Below are 19,630 nucleotides of genomic sequence, written 5' to 3'. Positions count from 1 at the left end.
GAGCTCTGGTTGGGATCATCAACCTCACGACATCGACCTGGGTACTTAGTCTGGGATAAGACAAGTCGGATGGGGATTGGTGCAATCAACCTGGGTTTTATCATCAGGATTACGTTCAAAAATTGTTATGAAAGCGTACATGAATGAAGGAGCTATGGTTGGGATCATCGACCTGGGTACTAAGTCTGGAATAAGACGATTCGGATGGGTATTGGTGCATTCAACCTGAGTTTTATTAGCAGGTTTATGTTCAAAAATTAATATGAAAGCGTACATGAAGTTGAAAGCTCGGAGGCGAGCCAGCCTGGGCTGCAAGTCTCCTTAATAAAGCTAATAAAAAAAAAAAAAAAAAAAAGTTGAAAGCTAAGGTTAAAATTACCAAACTAACGACAACCGCTCTTGGACCTGGGTACAACCTGTGCTTTACAATCAGAATCATCCTCACACACCATTATAAAAGCATACATCGACACAAGAACCAAGGTTGGGTCATCAACCTAACGAAATCCGCACCTAGGTACTTGAGAGTTGAGCAGAATGGAATCGTTTGCGTGCATTTTGACAGGCGACGACAGCAAGTTTAAATCGATGACGGCTGAACGTGCCAGTCACGAACACCGTGGCCCTGTTGATCCCATCCATGTGCGTTAGAACACCATTGTCCAAATCCACATAATCGTTTCCTTGCCAAAGCGGTCGCAAAACTGCACACAAAGCAACTACAACCATGTCCAGCTTATACCGTGCATTTCAATCTCCAGGAATGTATGTTCCTTGCCTTGAAATTAGATGACCTTCTTTAGCGTGACCAGAAGCAACTTGTCTGGGTTTCATTTTCGGCAAACACAGTTGATTTTTGAGCCGGCCGGGCATGCAGGGTTTTTTTTGGCTTTGACGACTTGAAGGTTCTCAAACAGAACCCAAGTCAACATCGACAGAATTTGTCGGCATTTTCCCCTCTCCACGATCGTCATGTCGCTCTAAGACTTCCTGCTGCATACTCCCCTGTATACTTATTGGTGGGTCTTAAATCATTCATGCAAAAACGGTTCTTCCTTAGTAGGCTACCATGATTTGCTGCATTCTGCTTGATTCGCTTTGATTCGGATTTCTCACTTACTTTGCCTTGACTGTCCGCTGCTATTTTCACTCGTCGGCACCATCGTAATCCTGACGTCCGCTTCTTTCTAACGAGATTTCTGCTGGTAACACTCAACGCCTCCAGATTTTGAAACAATCTACTTTCCAGAATCATATTCCTTGAAGTTGAAGAAAATTCCACTGAAACAATATCTGTTCTCGATAGCAAGTTGGACGCAGGCAATGCTTCAGACATTAATTCACCCCGCAATAAGAACGGAACAATCTGAACGGCACCGGAATCAAAAACTGTCTTGTAAATAAGTTTTATATTTTAGGTAGGTATAGGTATATTTTCGCGAATCTCTGCGACGAAATCCATTGGCGACGTGTAATTGGATCGAAGAAGGGGCCACTGAAATATAAAAGCGAATGAGTGACAAAACAAAAAAGCAAGAATTCCACACAATACCTTCCAAATTCTTCACGCACCCTCATCCTTTTGGATTACCATTAACAACGGGTAATGGACGTGACAGCAGGAAATCGATTCTTACGCTTTTTGGTATTTGCAACAGCAACCTAAGATGCAACCCGCCATCTGCGGATAACGCCTTACTTCTTAATCTCTAGCCACATCGCAGGCGACCAGTACAACGGCCAGTAAACAAGACCAAATTTGAAGGTCCTCGCTTGGCGATAGAGGCTCCACCGATTTTCCTTAATCACCTTGGGTAATGATCAACGAGGTTCATAGCAGCAATACTGATTGGTCTGCAAGTTTGCCTCACGATACGGTCAGCACATGAAACAGTTATAACCAACCAATGACAGGGGCATATTTACCCGACGTACGGGCCAGCTCTCTACGGCCAGCGGCCTTTTTTTTCAGGTTGCACACGATGGTACCTTCGCGGATCAGAAATGGTCAGAATGTTGGCAATCGGGCGCGCTTTCTGCAGTCCGGTGAACACTATTCCATAGCGGTAATGATCAGATGTTTGCGCTGCTTGATCTTGTATGGGAAACGATACGAGCGCAAACAGAGCACCGAGTTGCATACAATGGTACCTTCCCGGATCAGACAACCGGCAAAATATTCCCAATCTGTGCGCGCTTTCTCTATTCATCCGAAGAGCATTATTCCATTGACAGCGATGAACAAATGCTCGCGCAGCCTTAACTTGCATGATTCACGGAACGACTGAAAGCGGGGCACCGGGCTGCATACGTCTTTCCCGGATACGACATTCGGCACTTACTTATTTCTTGCACGGGTCACGGCTTGAATTTGCACGGGTCACGGAATGACCGCAAGCAGGACGTCATGATCTTGCTTGGCGGAATCCGGACGTTCGGCGTAATTTTCAGCTTGCCTTCGTCAAGTACTAGGAAGCGGCTGAATTTTGTAAAATCCGGAACAATTATCCTGAAAACATACAAAATAATTATGAAAACTAATTCAAATCGTAAATTCATCAAAAAACTTACCAAATATGTTAGCAAACGTTCCTACAAATGAATGACGACTGTCGACAAACGCACGCTCTCTGATGGAAAACAAAACAACAAAAACGACAAAAACCGAACCTGGCGAATAAATTTGTTTTCACTAATACAATCGCACAAAAGAGCATTGACAGAAAAACGATAAGGTATGCAGAATCCGAGTATGAGAAAATAAGGGGGCCCGCTTACCGTTTGCATCATGTGCTTCTGGTTGCATACATTCAGGTGCTGATGAGGCGGCGGCGGCGACGGCGCAAAAATAGGAGTATTTATTTTGCGGCGGCCCGAATACACGCTTAAAGGCATTCACACAATTTTGTGTTTCGTTCACACAAAACGGGCCTAACCTGGAACAACACATATTATGAGTAACTGCCATGTTACTCATTTTAGTGTAATTGACGGTGAACGATTTCTGATGAGTTCATTTCACACAGTGAGAGAGCGGTCGGAAAACGGACCTAACCTCAATTATATTTTTTCATGTAAATTAAAATTATCGCATCATTTTTTTTATACTATTTCAGAGGAGCCCCATTTGTTTCGATATGACCAAACTAAAGTGCGATGTTTATAGTCGCACATTTTAGTTGTATCGTATCGACACATAACGAAAATCCATAGAAAAAATCATTTTCCTTGCGATGCATGCCGGACGCAACCGCCATCATGGCGATCAAAATGGACTTGACAGTTCGAAGCAAAAGTTTCTTACATATTAAAATAATAAAAGACATTACACAGCGACTGTGCATGTCTGACACATAATTTTCACACAGATTGCTATTCTCTCGTGTCATCGTCGTTGTTGGCGCTATAACCGTGACCAACTCCGGTTGGGTCGGATGGACTGTATTTCGGGATTCGGAATAAAAGATTCAACACCATCAGATTTTCACTTTAACTTAATCACTACTTTATTTATACATTCACTTAATTTACACACTACGAGGTATATTCGCGACGGTAGAAAATTAACTCATTCGTTATGCATCGAGCTAGGATAAATATTTATACTTTAATTTTAAGCGCTGGAATAAAAGATATTTTAGTTACTAGATAAAGATTGTCGCTACTGTTCCCTTTGTTCTGCTGTCCGAAACATGTGTGGTACATACCTGTCAAATCGTATGGATTTTCCTTCTTTGACATTTAGCTCCCCTATCCTCGCCAGCAAAAGATGTTCCGGACAGCGACGACAGCGACAATCTTTATCTAGTAACTAAAATATCTTTTGCTGGAATCATCTGGAATGTTCGAAAAATAGAAAGATCTGCAATATTCAAGAAGATTTGGCTGCACTGCCTGAGAAGAGTAGCTCACGTTCACTTAAGTAAATGTCATTCATTCGGGCCATGTTCATTCAGATGGTTAGCACCATCAACAGTGTTTCCTTTCATATACATGATTGATGCTAACTATCAACGCAATTTGTGTTGATGTTGCAGTCGTTCAGCGGGTGGCGATGGGTGGTTTGGTCGTTTTTAGTGCTTAGCGTGTTGTTGACAAATTCACTGCTCGCAGAAGTTTCATCTAGTTTCTTCCGTACGGAACATACACCCCCCGGTTGACACGAAAGTTCAACAAGTTGGAAGAGAACTGTTGTCCTCGATCGGCAAAACAGCAATCCTGTTGATTGATCGTCGAAACGTTGCTCCATTGGCATGAAAATACGTCGATTGCTCGCAACCAATCCATCTGGACCTGGATAAACTTGAGATATACGTCCGAGTTTCCAATTAAGTGGCGGCTGTGCCTTGTCTTCAATCAACACTATCATTCCTGGACGTATGTTAGTTGCCTTCCTTATATTTTTCGATCTTGGTTGAAGACTGCAAACATAGTCCTTAGTCCACGATTTCCAAAATCCTCGCGCATCTTTTGAAGATGTTTCCACCGTTTCAGCCGATTAGCATGTACATTTTCGAGTGAGGGTTCTGGAATTGCAGTTAGTGGACGCCCAATCAGGTAATGTGCTGGTGTTATTACTTCATCATCTGCGGGATCAGTAGAAATTGAGAACAGTGGTCTAGAGTTAAGCACTGCTTCAATTTCTGTGAGCACGGTTGCGAGTTCTTCGTAAGATAGCTTAGAATCTCCGATAACTCTGATGTGTTGATTTTACAGCGGCCTCCCAAAGGCCACCGAATTCTGGAGCATTGGGAGGAATGAAATGCCATTCAATTCCTTGGGTTGACAAAAGGATTGGATACGTTCGTTAAAGCATTGGTCCTGGAATTGTTTATAGAGCTTGTGTAGTTCGTGCTGTGCTCCACGAAAATTTGTTGCATTATCGGAATGCAACTGATGGATCATTCTCTACGGCTCACAAAGCGTTGAAGTGCTGCAATAAATGCATCGGATGTTAGGTCGGACACTGCCTCAAGGTGTATAGCCTTAGTTGCCATGCAAACAAAAAAACAGCCACATAACACTTTGTGTATCGTGCTCGATAATTTCCCATTTTGATCCACAGTGGTCCCGCATAGTCTACACCACTCACTGCAAAAGGAGGTGATGGAGTAACTCTAGATGGTGGAAGGCTTCCCATAAGCTGCGTCGCCATCTGTGGCCTTGTGCGGAAACATCGTACACAAGTCCTTGTAATATGTCTGATGGTTGACCTGGCGTTTAACAACCAAAATTTGTGACGGATTACAGACGTCAATCCATTTTGACCTAGATGTAGATGTTCGATATGCAAAGCTTGAATCATCAATTTTGTGAGACGATGTTTGCTTGGCAATATTATTGGGTGTTTTTGGTTCATTGTCAAGTTAGATTGCTGAAGACGTCCTCCAACACGTAGCACTCCATCGATGAAATTGGATTCAAATTTCCTATTTTGCGACACGGAACCCTGTTTCCACTCGAGCAGATTTCCTCAGCTAGTTCAGAATACTGCAACATTTTAAGTATCGTATGATTCGCTTACCGAAGCTCTTTGATCGTGACATATCGCAGTATTGTTCGTTTGGATTTGTCCTTTGTCCGGGTGTTGCAAATAAACCGAATAACTAGAGCCATGATTCTTTCTATTTTCCTGAAGTCACTGAATCGGTTGAATAATGGAAATTCTTCTACTGCTATTGCAACTGTTTCAGAGTTTGTTGTTTCAGGCAAGACATGATCAGAGATGTCTACTACAGCTTCTGCTTCATATTCACGGTTCGTCAAAAAATTCGGTCCGTACCACCAAAGCTCGTTGTCGTTCAAATCGTCTGGAAGTTGTCCTCTAGAGATAATGTCAGCTGGATTGTCTCTGGATCGTATGTAGCGCCATTCATATCCATCTGTGTTGCTGTTAATCTCGTGGATACGATTTCGTACAAAAACCTTGAGTCGATGCGTGGGTAGCTTCATCCAAGCTAAAACTATTTGGCTGTCTGACCAAAGAATGACGTAACGGAAATCCATTTGTACGACAGGTATAACTCTTTGTACCAGCCTGGTTAGCAGTAAAGCAGCACATAATTCCTTCCGGGGTGTCGACAGCTCATGTAACGGTGCAACCTTCGATTTACTAGTGACAAGTTTTAATTTAGCTGATCCATCGGCGAAAATGCTTCTGATATAAATACACGCACCATACGCCAAAGCGGATGCATCGGCGAACCCGTGTAATTCGTAGCATATTGCATCGTTGAACGTTATCCGTCTAGGAATTGAAATTTTCTCCAGAGCTGATAATGCACTTGAAAATTTGTCCCAAGTGTCCTGAATTTCCTGGTTCACTGGATCATCCCAAGCAATTTTACACTTTCACAGTTGCTGAACAAGGAGTTTAGCGACGACAATTACTGGTGAGATTAGTCCTAGCGGATCAAATAGTTTTGCCACTTCGGAATATATGATCCTTCTGGTAGCACGATGTTGCATGTCACGTTGAACGGATCCAGCTATGCGAAAAATGTCACCCCTTGGATCCCAGAGTAAACCAAGTACCTGTAAGACCCCTCGCGCGCACCCTGCGCATTCGAATACTCAAATGTTTTGTCAACTTTCGTTGGCCTTCGGGCGATATGAGTGCCGATGATCGAAGCACGGTCGGTTACCCTAAGAAGAAACGATGAGAATAAATCAGACTGTTCTGTGACTCGAAACGTATCGGTTGTTTTTAATGTGTTCCGCTCACGGTCTTATAAAGTTAGTTCCTACTCTTTATCTACCTAAAACTTGTCTTTAAAAAGTGGCGACGAGGTGCAAAAGGGCTATTAAGTTCCGAAGAAAGTAAAATACCGGATGCAATAGCACAGAAGCAACGAGTAGCTGATCTTACCTACCGGTACACGCTATTGTACCACCTCGACGTGCGATAGGTGAAGCGATTTGGAAAGCGAACGAGTTTACTTCTGGCTAATCAATTGCGACGTAAGGCTGTTACTAAGGTTTGGAACCTAGTTTGGTTCAATTACCGGCGTTTCGTGAGTATATGAATATCCTCCACCGGTAAGCGGAGTGATTTCCAATTTAGTCGGTGGCGTGGGTACGCCATTTTGTAGCAGTTTTTTTTGTGAGAATTGTATATACGCTATTGGTAAATGAGTGAAAAGGTTTATTTATCTATTGAAACGTTATTGAATTTCTATGCTTATACACACGTGGCCTATTGATAACAAAATCTTTTGCTTTGTTTCACCATAATAATAGAATCATTTCCTTTCCAAAACAATAGATACCAGTGCTCGGTAACACCAAAGTTAGCGGTTAGTGGTTCTATCACACGTGCACCAAATCGATTGACTAGTAGTCAGTAAAAATCCGGAAAAAATTGACCAAATACCGACGATCCCGTCGGTGCGGCTGATCGACGTTACTGCAACGTTACGGCACGGCTCAGAGGGAGCCTATTTTGTCATTAGCGATACAGCGGTAAATTGTTTTCCCAAACGATTGGATTCTGGTGCTTGGTACGGTAGAGTGGTGATAGACGAGGGTCGAAGGATTTGGTTGGTAAGTCAAACCTTTCATAGTTATATTCAGCAAATCGAATGTTCCTCTAATAACAATCTAGAAGGTAACAACTTTCCATTTTGTTTTTGCTTCCATCCATTCTGTTTATTGCTTGACAAATTTACGGCAAATCCTGGTGTTTTTTTGTTTATTGTACAGAACGATATTAATTATTTCTACGGTATTTGAACACATTAGTGACTATATTACCATGAGTTCCTCAAACATTGCCTGCACAATAGAGCCCTATCGCAGAGGCGCAAGCTTTAATGATTGGTTCTCTAGACTGAAGTTTTTCTTTAAAGTTAACAAAATTAGTGAAGACGAACAAATGGCATATTTCGTTACACTCAGGGGGCCAGTTATGTTTGAGGAAATCAAACTACTGTACCCATCTGGTAATTTTGAAGAGGCAGCTTTCGACGATTTAATCATGAAGCTTAAAAATAGATTGGACAAAATTGACCCAGATTTAGTCCAACGCTATAAATTCAGTACAAGGGTACAAAATCCCGAGGAAACAACAGAAGACTTTATCTTAGCTCTGAAGTTGCAAGCAGAATTTTGCGGTTTCTCTAATTTTAAGGAAATTGCCATTCTTGATCGTATTATAGCGGGTATAAAAGATAAACAGCTTAGACAACGTTTGTTGGGAGAAGAAAAATTAACTCTAGCAAATGCAGAGAAGCTGATCGCGACTTGGGAAGTTGCAAGGGCAAATGCAGGTACAACAGAGGAGCGACAGAACATGTTTCCGGGACAAATTGCAGCAATCCAGAGTTCTCCAAGTGTACGATATGGTAAGACATATGAAAAACTGAGACGCACTTTAGATTTAGCAAGGCAATACCACGAAGAAGATGAAGTCAACAGAGGTGCAGGTACAAGCAGAGGTCCAGTTAAGAGTCGTTTGGGTGTGAGGCCTTATAATTATAGCGAGCAAACGCAACGACGACGCCAATATTCACCCAAAACTGTAAACTTTAAACGCGAAGGAAGCACGGCAAGGTTTAGACCAGACTATTCAAGAATGGTTTGCAACTTCTGTGGGGTAAAAGGCCACATTAAGAAGAAGTGCTTCAAACTTAAGAATTTACATAGAGACACAGTTAATCTGGTAGATTCTTATAGGCCTGGGCCATCGGCGGATCGTCACATAAGTGAACTACTGGAGAGGATGCATACTAGGGATTCGGATGGAGAGGAGAGTGATTCAGGTGATTTAGAATGTATGTTGGTCTCGTCCATTAACAAAATTAGTGATCCATGTTTGGTGATTGTCGAAATGTAAATTGAATGTGGCTCGTCGGATTCTGTGATTATTAAAAGTCGTTATTTTTTTTTTCAAATTTTCATGTTCTTTGCATAAATACAGCAAAAATCTAATGTTGGTCAATGGATCAAAACTGAAAAAAGAGCGTGAGGCAAATGTCTCGGTAAAACTGAATGAAAAGCTCGAGATTTTACAATTGCTTGGCTGTGGAAATGATTTTTTCCCATTGCTAGATGTATTCTACCCCAGTTGGAGATATTTTTTACAAAACCTCTGAAAATAAACAATTTAGTAACTGAGTCCAGCGAAACTGCTGTGAACGTATTTGAAAATAGTTTAAGGCGCTTATCCGAGGATATAAGGCGCAGCTGGTAATGAAAGATAAAAAACCTATTTTCAAAAAGGCTTATGATGTGCTTATAGATTGAAAGAAAACGTTTCTGATTATTTGGACAAATTAGAAAAGGAAAAAGTTATAACTCAAATCGATACAAGCGAATGGGCATCGCCCATAATAATTGTTATGAAGAAAATAACGATATTCGCTTGGTAATCGATTGCAAAAGTATCCATCTATAAATCTATAATACCAAACAAGTATCCATTACCAACAGCGCAAGATATTTTTGCGAATTTAGCCGGATGTAAGATTTTTTGTGCCCTTGATTTGGAAGGCGCCTACACTCAACTTGAATTAACTGAAGAGTCGAAGCAATTTACTGTCATCAATACTATGAAAGGATTATACACCTATAATAGACTCCCTCAAGGCGCTTCTTCGAGTGCTTCTATTTTCCAGCAGATAATGGATAAAGTGCTAGAGAATATTGAAAATGTGTCATGCTATTTAGACGATGTATTGATTGCGGGGAAAAACGTAGAGGAATGTAATAAAAAGTTGATTTTGGTTCTGGAGAGGTTGGTAAAGGCCAACATTAAAGTAAATTTCGAGAAATGTAAATTTTTGTAACGGAGTTTATCCATTTGGGACACGTTATAAGCGAGAAAGGGTTAATGCCTTGTCCGGATAAAATTTTAACTATAGAGAGAGCAAAGGCTCCCAAAACGAGACAGAACTGAAATCCCTTTTTGGGTTTGTTGAATTATTACCATAAATTCATACCTCACTTATCTGCTAAGTTGTACCATTTGTATAATTTACTTAAAAATAATGTGAAATATGTTTGGGATGATAATTGTCAAAAAGCTTTTGAAGAAAGCAAAACATTCTTACTGCAGACGAATTTTCTTGAATTTTATGACCCTAAGAAACCAATTGTTGTTATCTCAGATGCATCTAGTTATGGACTAGGCGGACTCATAGCACACATAGTAGAAGGCGAAGAAAAGCCAATTAGCTTCACTTCATTTTCACTAAATCAAGCACAGAAGAAATATCCTATACTGCACCTGGAAGCATTGGCACTTGTGTGTACGATAAAAAAATTTCATAAATACTTGTATGGTCAACATTTCACAGTGTACACGGACCATAAACCACTTGTAGGCATTTTTGGGAAAACAGGGAAAAATTCAATATATGTGACTAGACTTCAACGATTCGTGCTGGACTTATCAATATATGACTTCGACATTATTTATAGACCTTCACATAAACTCGGAAATGCAGATTTTTGTTCAAGGTTTCCCCTAGAGCAGGAAGTTCCTGAGGAATTAGATACAGAAGTCATTAGAAGCATCAATTTTAGTAAACAAGTTCCTATTGACTATAAAGCAATTGCTGAGAGTACACAAAAGGATGAATTCCTACAAGAAATCAAAGGATTTATGCACAATGGTTGGCCAGAAAGAGTGGGTAAGCACTTCAGTGAAGTTTTTGCAAACCAACAAGAGTTGGAGTCAGTCGACGATTGTCTACTGTACAAAGACAGAGTGATTGTACCAAAAAATTATCAAAAACAAATATTGAAACTTCTACATAACAACCATGCAGGTGTTATAAAGATGAAGCAATTAGCTAGAAGTATGGTTTATTGGTTCGGAATAAATGCCGATATAGAAAATTATGTAGCACGTTGTGAAGCTTGTAGTAGCATGGCCATCTTTCGTAAACCAGAGGCGTCATCCAAATGGATACCAACAACCAGACCATTCAGTAGAATACATGTGGATTTTTTTTATTTTGAACATTGTACATATTTATTAATTGTTGACAGCTTTTCCAAATGGACCGAAATAGAACTGATGAAACAAGGAACGGATTGTAATAAAGTATTGAAAAAACTTATAGCGTTTTTTGCGCGATTCGGGTTACCAGACGTTTTAGTCTCGGACAATGGTCCCCCTTTTAACTCCCATGGTTTCACATCTTTCCTTGAGAGGCAGGGTATTAAGGTGATGAAAAGCCCACCTTATAATCCCTCAAGTAATGGACAAGCTGAAAGATTTGTGAGAATAGTAAAGGAAGTCCTTAAAAAGATTCCTACTGGATCCTGAAATCATGGAGTTAGACCTGGAAGACCAGATAAACTTGTTTTTGTTTAATTTTAGAAACAATAACATGACGACTGACGGACATTTTCCGTCTGAAAGAATATTTTCTTATACGCCTAAAACTATATTAGACCTAATCCATCCTAAGAAACATTATAAAAGTTATTTAGAAAAACCACGGCCAGCTGATGAAATCATCAATAAAACTATTGGTGGGAGAGTCCCAAAGCATTCAAATGATGCAATTGACAATCTGATGGCGGGAGATGATGTGTGGTACAAGAATCACAACTCTCACGACCATGCGAGATGGATAAAAGCAACTTTTATTAAAAAGTACTCTCACAATATATTCCAGATACGTGCTGGAACCGCAATCAACTTAAGCTTATGAAGGATGGTTCACAATGGCAACGGCCAAACGTTGTCATCACACGTAGCATTCCCGACAGTACAACGAATAACGGACAAACGGACTTGAATATGAGACACGATGTTTACGAAGAAGGCTCAAGTGGGACCCCAACTGGGAGTACATGCGATAGAAAGCGGAAACGTCCAATTTCCGAAGTGGATACACATGAACTTAGGAGGTCGAAGCGCAACAAAAAATCGAATCGGAACGATGATTATTTATATGAGTAATTTCATTTATCTTTTGCCATATTAACCTTATATGTATTCAGAATTGAATTTCGATTGTTTTGTTTATAAGATGAATTCTTTATTTTTGATTAATGTCAGTTCAGAAATGTTGTATACTAGACAATATTCTAAAAGGGGAAGAACTGTAAGACCCCTCGCGCGCACCCTGCGCATTCGAATACTCAAATGTTTTGTCAACTTTCGTTAGCCTTCGGGCGATATGAGTGCCGATGATCGAAGCACGGTCGGTTACCTAAAGAAGAAACGATGAGAATAAATCAGACTGTTCTGTGACTCGAAACGTATCGGTTGTTTTTAATGTGTTCCGCTCACGGTCTTATAAAGTTAGTTCCTACTCTTTATCTACCTAAAACTTGTCTTTAAAAGTACCTTTATAGCGCTGTTTGGTCCGCTTTCTTCCAAACCGTTCAGTTGCTCTTTGTTGATCCTTTTGGTATGTGTTCCAAGAAGGGTTTTGAATTGGAGCACCATTTATGAAGAGAAAATCCTCCTTTCTTCATGATACCCCTCAGTTGATCTGCTGCTTCGATGGCCGCTGCAAGTGAATCTGCCCCAGAAAGAACGTCGTCCACGTAAAAATCCTCCTTGACAATTCTTGCACCGACAGGAAAATCGAATGATTCGTCTTCAGCTAGTTGCTTCAAGCACCTGGTGGCTTGAAACGGAGTTGCTGCTGTCCCGTACGTTACCGTTGTAAGCTCCAAGACCCGAAGTTTATCATATGGTTGTTCTCGCCAAAAGACACGTAGAAATGGTGTATCTTGTGGATGCATGTTTATCTGTCGATACATTTTTGGCACATCGGCAGTAAATGCGATCCGGTGCGTACAGAACTTCAGCATTATATCGTATAGCTCCTTCTGTATTGTTGCACCCACTTGAAGCACATCGTTAAGCGACAGACTAGCATCGGTAGGTTTAGCACTAGCATCGAATACTACTCTGCACTTGGTAGTAGAACTGGACGGACGTAGTATAGCGTGATGCGGAAGATAATAATATTGCTGATTCGGGTCATCTTTTTCCTCTTGAATTTCTCTACAGTGTCCTAATTCTTCATACTCACGCATGAATTGTATATACTGCTCTTTCAAATCTAAATCCCGTTGAAGCCTATGTTGCAACATTTGGAATCTCTTCAAAGCCACTGACCGGCAGTCACTTACCTCCTTGACGTTTGCTCTAAAAGGCAGCCTTACCATGTATCGTCCGTCGCTTGTCCGTTGATGAGTGGCGACGAAATGAGCTTCGCACTCTTATTCCTCACTGGTTAATGGACTTACGGTTGGCACTTCTTCAATCTGCCAAAAACGTTGAATAGCTTCTTCGACTTCATCCAAGGATGCTATGAATGAATGTTGAACTTGGTTTTCCATTGATTTTCCTCTGAAGACGCCAGCCACCACCCATCCTAGGGTTGTTTCATGTAGATCCGGAAATTCATCGTCGAGTTTTATGTGCCCTGGACGGAGTAGTTGGAAAAATAATTCTGCACCCAAAAGCATATCTATTTTTTCGGTTTGTAGAATTCCGGATCAGCTAGTTGCACGCCGAATGGTATATTCCATGACGAAGTATCTACTTTTGATGCAGGAATTACTCCAGTCACATTTGGCGTTACAAGGCATTGCACTTGTGCTTGATAGTCTGTGATGCGCGATCGGAACTTGACTACCACCTTATCATTGGCAACCGTTTTGACATCGTTTATTCCTCTAATTGGGACAGATACACGGTGCCTTTGACTTCCAATGCGGCTTGCAAACTCATCTGTAACAAAGTTGACTTGGGATCCGCTGTCCAAGAGAACACGACACGAATGCGGCTGATCGTTTTTGTCTAATACTTTCACAACAGCAGTTAACAAGAACACTGTTTTTGTAGAATGTGCATAATTGCATGAGAAGGATCTGGTTGGAATCTCTGTTGCAGCTGACGATCCAAAATATGACTCCTTGGTCCAGATCTGATTGGGCATCTTGGACCAAAACGGATACGTTGGGTTTCGGTTCTTGCTTTACCTCGTCATTGTGAAGCTGCGTATGATGCCGTTTCTGACATTTCTGGCATGATTTTGTCGATAAGCATTCTCTGGAACCGTGTCCTTTACGAAGACAGTTGAAGCAGGCACCGGAGGCACGTACCTTCTCCATTCTCTTGTCAAACGGCAGTGTATTTAAAAGGTTACACTGGTAGTTAAAATGCGAACCTTTACAAAAATCGCAAAATTCCCTTTTTGGTTCTGTTGCTGCGGCGTGAACTTTTATATTGATTGCCTTCGATGTAGTTTGTTGTTTAGGATTCAGTTTAAGTTCCGTAAACGCTAATTCACAGTTTTCTAGCGTTTGGCATCTTGCTTGAAGGAACGTGATTGTTTGTACATACTTTGGCAGCTCACCTTTTTTCTGTGTTGCTTCCCACGCCATCCTTGTTGCATGGTCCATAGCGGAGGTAAGAATATGTAGTAAAAACAATTCGGAAACGCCTAGGAACTCCTGCTTAAGGTATTTCAAACTCTCAACATGGCGCGTACAGTCGTCTAGTAAACGTCGCAACTCATTACAGAATCCTGAAGATATTTTTGGGATGTCGAAAAGGCCACGAATATGTGTCTCCACATTGATCCTTTTATTCTCATATCGCTCGGTTAGAATGTTCCACGCTTTCGGGTAGTTTCTTTCGCTTATCACTCGAGCATCGAGGACCCCAACAGCAGCACCAACAAGTGCTTTGTCCAGATGATAGAGCTTAATAGCATCCGAGTCTCCAGAATTAGCCATCAAGTCCTGGACTATGGCTTTAAATGTTGTCCAATTGGCGTAGGATCCATCAAATGTGGGAATAGGCGGTTTTAATGGTTGCTGCTGCACTATTACTTGCGGCTGTGAGCTTTGGGTTTTAACGGTTTTTGATTCATGTGCCATCATCAGTTCTTCAATAGCTGTTCGCACACGATCATAACGATCTTCGAAGGCAATGTACACTTCTTCTTGTTGTCTAAATGCTTTATCCGGAATCACTGCAACGAGTTTGGTATGCACAGAGCTGAATTCGGAATAAGCATCATCCACTTTCTTCATGTAGGTTTTGAGCTGTGCAAGACTAATATGATCTTGGGCAGAAGAAAGTGTTCTCTGCACTCTCGCTAGTTTCAGATTTACTTGATCTCGTTGGCGGGAAAGGGATGTTAGCTCCTTCAGCGTTACTGCGTCTGCGGATGTTTCCCAGTTGGTACACTTTTCTTGTAGTTTCTGTTTTTCGGCTTCAGCCTTAGTAGCTGACCTGGTCATAAGTGTGCGATCCATAGTGGCGAGAATTTCGGAAACGTTAAACACTTCACAATGTGCAATAATAGGGATTTTCACGGAAGTCTTGAATAAATTCACACGCGATGTTGCTTTCGGAAACGCAATCGGGTCGGATTTTCCACGGAACTTCTCGAAACTACTTCACACGCGACGTTGCTCATAAAGCACTTTTCGGAAACGCTATTGAATCGGATTTTCCACGGAACCTTTCGAAATGAATTCACACGCGACGGTCTTGCGGCTGTTCCTCGGATCGATACACGTTGGATACACGTTACCACACAAACGTGTCTGGCGGTTATGGTGTTGTCACTTTTCAAAGGCGGCACTGGATCCGGTTCGAAGGACCACTATGTTGGCGCTATAACCGTGACCAACTCCGGTTGGGTCGGATGGACTGTATTTCGGGATTCGGAATAAAAGATGCAACACCATCAATTTTCACTTTTACTTAACTACTTTATTTCCAATTTCACTTAATTTACACACTACGAGGTATATTCGCGACGGTAGAAAAATAACTCATTCGTTATGCATCGAGCTAGGATATTTATACTTTAATTTTAAGCGCTGGAATTATCTGGAATGTTCGAAAAATAGAAAGATCTGCAATATTCAAGAAGATTTGGCTGCACTGCCTGAGAAGAGTAGCTCACGTTCACTCACGTAAATGTCATTCATTCGGGCCATGTTCATTCAGATGGTTAGCACCATCAACAGTGTTTTCCTGTCATATACATGACTGATGCTAACTATCATCGCAATTTGTTTTGATGTTGCAGTCGTTCGGTGCACGGAAGAAAAAAAGTACCCAAAATTGAGTACTTTTAAACTTACTTTTGAGTTATTTTTCTCTTCGCTTTCATCCACTCTTTTTTTGTTGTCAAAAACAAAAGAGCCAAACAATCCAACGACGCCAGTACAATACGGGAAGCCAATTTTGAGTTTTATTACCTGAGGTCGAAATTGAGTGAATTAAACTTACATTTGGGTGAATAAATTTTCCGTTGGGTACTTTTTTAACATGCGAATAAAGGCAAACTACTTCGACCCTACTTACTCAATTTGGCTTCCCGTACGGATGTTCGAGGTTAGGTGAATTAAACTCACTATTGGGTACTTTTTTTCTTCCGTGTGGGTGGCGATGGGTGGTTTGGTCGTTTTCAGTGCTCAGCGTGTTGTTGACAAATTCACTGCTCGCAGAAGTGTCATCTAGTTTTTTTCCGTACGGAACAGTCGTCATGTGTGAAAATGATTCATGCGATGTATAATTTACTTTAAGTGAATGACTTTACTTTAAGTGAATGACTTTAAGCGTGCGAGCCTTTGTTTCTCTCTTCAGAGTTCAAAATGAAACAAAAATTTAAAGTTACATAATTTTGAAGAACAGTTTTTTGACGTAAACTACGTCTAAGGGGAAGACTCAGATACAGGGTGTAAAACCGAAATTTCCAAATTCGAGACCGTCACGAAATTAGGATAGATTTCAAACGCTAATAGCGTCTTTATCTTTCGATGGATTTTCGACATTTGCTTATCAATCGATTCAGAAACTCTCCAGCAATTTGCCAATTATATTGATACTATTGATAATCAACGTTAAACTATTGAAAATGTTGTTTCTTTCCAAACCGGGTGAAAAATTCAATTCCGTTCATAAATCCCCAACACGGACATCAGATTGCAGTAAGATACGGGCCTTTTGATCCACTGCTTCGTTTTCCCTGTGTATAAAAAGCCCCGTGTTTCGCGTGCGCGCGTCATTTTCATTCTGGATGTCACGGCGAGCGGACCAGGGCGTCCAGAAGCGGTCCCAGTGACAACGGCTGTCCGCTGAATTTTTTTCGGTCGGTGGTGGTGGCGGGCGTGGAAGCAGCAGCACATCATTTTCATCCGTGTCCCATCTTCGGCCGATCTGGCAATCGACGGCGTTCGTTGAGTCGAATCATCGGATGGCGGTCGCGCAGCCCAGTGGCTGCCCGCATAATTACAAACTGTACATGGATATTTTCCCGTGCGGTCGACAACAGTATCCTTTACTGTTGACAACTGTAAATGAACAATCTGATATAAAGTTTTAACAGTTTGTGGTACGGTTATTGGACAAATAACAATATACTGATTGGGTTGTTGAGTTATGTCAACATAAAAAATCGCCTGTTTTCGCGTGCAAAATTTTCTGTCAACAGTAAGATAAAATGTTGACATATAATTTCCTGCATTATAAAGAACATTTTAGAGACAGCATGTTATATGTTGACATTTAGTGATGATGTTGAGCAGTTATGGTAGAATGGGTCGAAAAGTATTCGATAACCGCAACGTAAACTGTGAAGCTATATCTTACATCGTAATAATGATTCTGACCATATAACATGTTGTTTTTTATTATGCGGGTGCTGTTAATAAGGCACATAAGTGGCAATGAATCGGTTCTTTTCAGGACCTGTGACGTAGATTACTGTTTTGTTATACATTATTATACTTTACATACGTTGTGTGTCTTCACCTGTTATATCTCATACCTTGACAATAAACGACAGTGTCTTTACGTACCTTACATGGTGTCAGAAAGCTAAATAACCCTCGCTTTCGCGTAATCGGTTAATTTTATTTCAAAGTGATTCATGAAAAATTAAGTAACTTCTATAACTTTCTGGCGGAAATTTCCTGAAGAAGGAATGTGTACGATAACTGTAGTGAAATCGCGAAACACTAAAAATTGTCCCAGAAGACTTGTTACAGTTTAGTTTAGTGAGGCAATATTTAACATCAGTACGCACGACGAAACACATTATAGTACTCGAAAAGGGAACAAAAATTGTAATCATCAAACGGTAGTCCTACGTCGAACGTCAACTTGATCAACGAACGAGCTATGTCGACAGTGACGATTCGCATCCGTCAATGATAACGAGCGAGAAAACGTAAAGAAAGAAACCTGTCAACCCATTACATCACCACCACTACAATAACCACGTCAGAGGCAGAAAACTAAAGCACCGTCGTATCGCACATTTGAGTCGTTCGTTGTCCGCAGGCCAGAAGGGTCGTGCCCACGATTGTGCGTGATAGTGCCAGTGATAAATCCACGTTCTCGGGTGCCAGTGGAAAAGGGCACGCCGACACCATTGAAAAATCCTCCTGGCAACTATTTGCAGCGTTTCCGAATAGGAACAATCAGGTAAAGCGCGCTATTTCCCTGCAACTGGATCAATTAAAACACAACTGTGTATTTTTCCTACCAGTTTGATTGATTGGGACACGTGGCCCACTACCTCCGGATTCGTACTGGAAATAAGTATCACGGATAGGGACGCATGCGACACTTTCCCGCTGACGACCTTACTATAGCCTGCAGCGAAACGGGCATTTGCAACTACGGAAATAAGGTAACTTGTCAGTGGAACCATTCAGGCGATAGGTATCCTAACCTCAAAATTGTTATCCCTTCAGTGCCAGTAGCATCGTGCACTCGGCGAATAACGAGTTTCCGCATCAATCCGAACCGGTTGGTCAAAAAGGTCGGCGTCAGTGTCTAATTGACTGCGAGACGGAAAATACCCCGAAAGGGTAAGTTACTATTTAATGTGCCGAATCAATGGAGATATCTGACGTGCGGGCAACTCCACAGGGTGTTTTTTTAGACAGCTGCAGCCCGGATTCGATTAGCGGTGAGGCTCTGCCAGAAGCGGACCGTAACGAGGCAGTGATCTCCACGAGAGCAGGAAGGCTAAGAACGGGACAGCCCGGGAAGCGTGGCATCGACAAGCGGTCATTCGGTCCTGCGTTTGTGAAGGAGCCCAACGAGACCAGACGGGAATTCGAGGCTTGTTCTCGCGCCACGACCACGCGCGGCGAGCGCAAGGCGGACGGATCGTTTCCCGCCAACCGACGAGCCGAAGAATCGGCCAATGTTGTCATGTTGCCACTGCCGACATGGTCAAGGGGATGCGGCGTAGGTTTAGCGTAAGCTCCGGTACCGTGAGTAACAATCCCTTAGTCTTAAGACAAAGAAAATGTTATCTTGGTTCAAGGAACCACCATTTGCTAGGGAAAGCATAGGGACATAAAATGTGCGTTTCAATACACTGATGTTAAGCTAAAATCATGTTTTCTCACTTATTTGCGCCATCTTCCCTTGGGGTTAGTTATGTATTCCGTCGTTTGTAGTACTCTGCTCTACCGAGTCGGGAATTCACAACACTGGCGCCCAACAAAACGAACCATTTAGTTTGTGGTTTGTAGATTTTTGAGTTTTTGGAAATTTGTGTTGAGTTTGTGGCACAATTTCTGTTTAGTAACACGTTAAGAACCTACCACTTATTTCATTAGTTGGCTAATTTTAGACCTTAAGGATCATGGATCCAGCAAGCCTGACAGAGGA

At 41.6% G+C, this 19,630-nt stretch overlaps 2 long non-coding RNA genes across 2 annotated transcripts; one reads left to right on the top strand and one right to left on the bottom strand.

Moving 5' to 3' along the window:
• Positions 1-361: 361 nt before the first annotated feature.
• LOC134203735 (uncharacterized) lies at positions 362-2,633 on the bottom strand. Its single transcript, XR_009977687.1, has 3 exons — positions 2,572-2,633; positions 1,553-2,509; positions 362-1,495 (listed from the first exon to the last, which is right to left on the bottom strand). It is a non-coding gene; the product is annotated as an uncharacterized LOC134203735 (long non-coding RNA).
• Positions 2,634-18,202: 15,569 nt separating this feature from the next.
• Positions 18,203-19,351, top strand: LOC134203734 (uncharacterized). The gene is made up of 4 exons (XR_009977686.1): positions 18,203-18,427; positions 18,492-18,635; positions 18,700-18,816; positions 18,878-19,351. It is a non-coding gene; the product is annotated as an uncharacterized LOC134203734 (long non-coding RNA).
• The last annotated feature ends 279 nt before the right edge of the window (positions 19,352-19,630 follow it).

This window comes from Armigeres subalbatus, unplaced genomic scaffold, assembly GCF_024139115.2.
Source record: "Armigeres subalbatus isolate Guangzhou_Male unplaced genomic scaffold, GZ_Asu_2 Contig2078, whole genome shotgun sequence".
Taxonomy (NCBI): domain Eukaryota; kingdom Metazoa; phylum Arthropoda; class Insecta; order Diptera; family Culicidae; genus Armigeres; species Armigeres subalbatus.
Note: the sequence above shows the minus strand (reverse complement) of the source record. Positions and strands in the feature narration are given on the sequence as shown.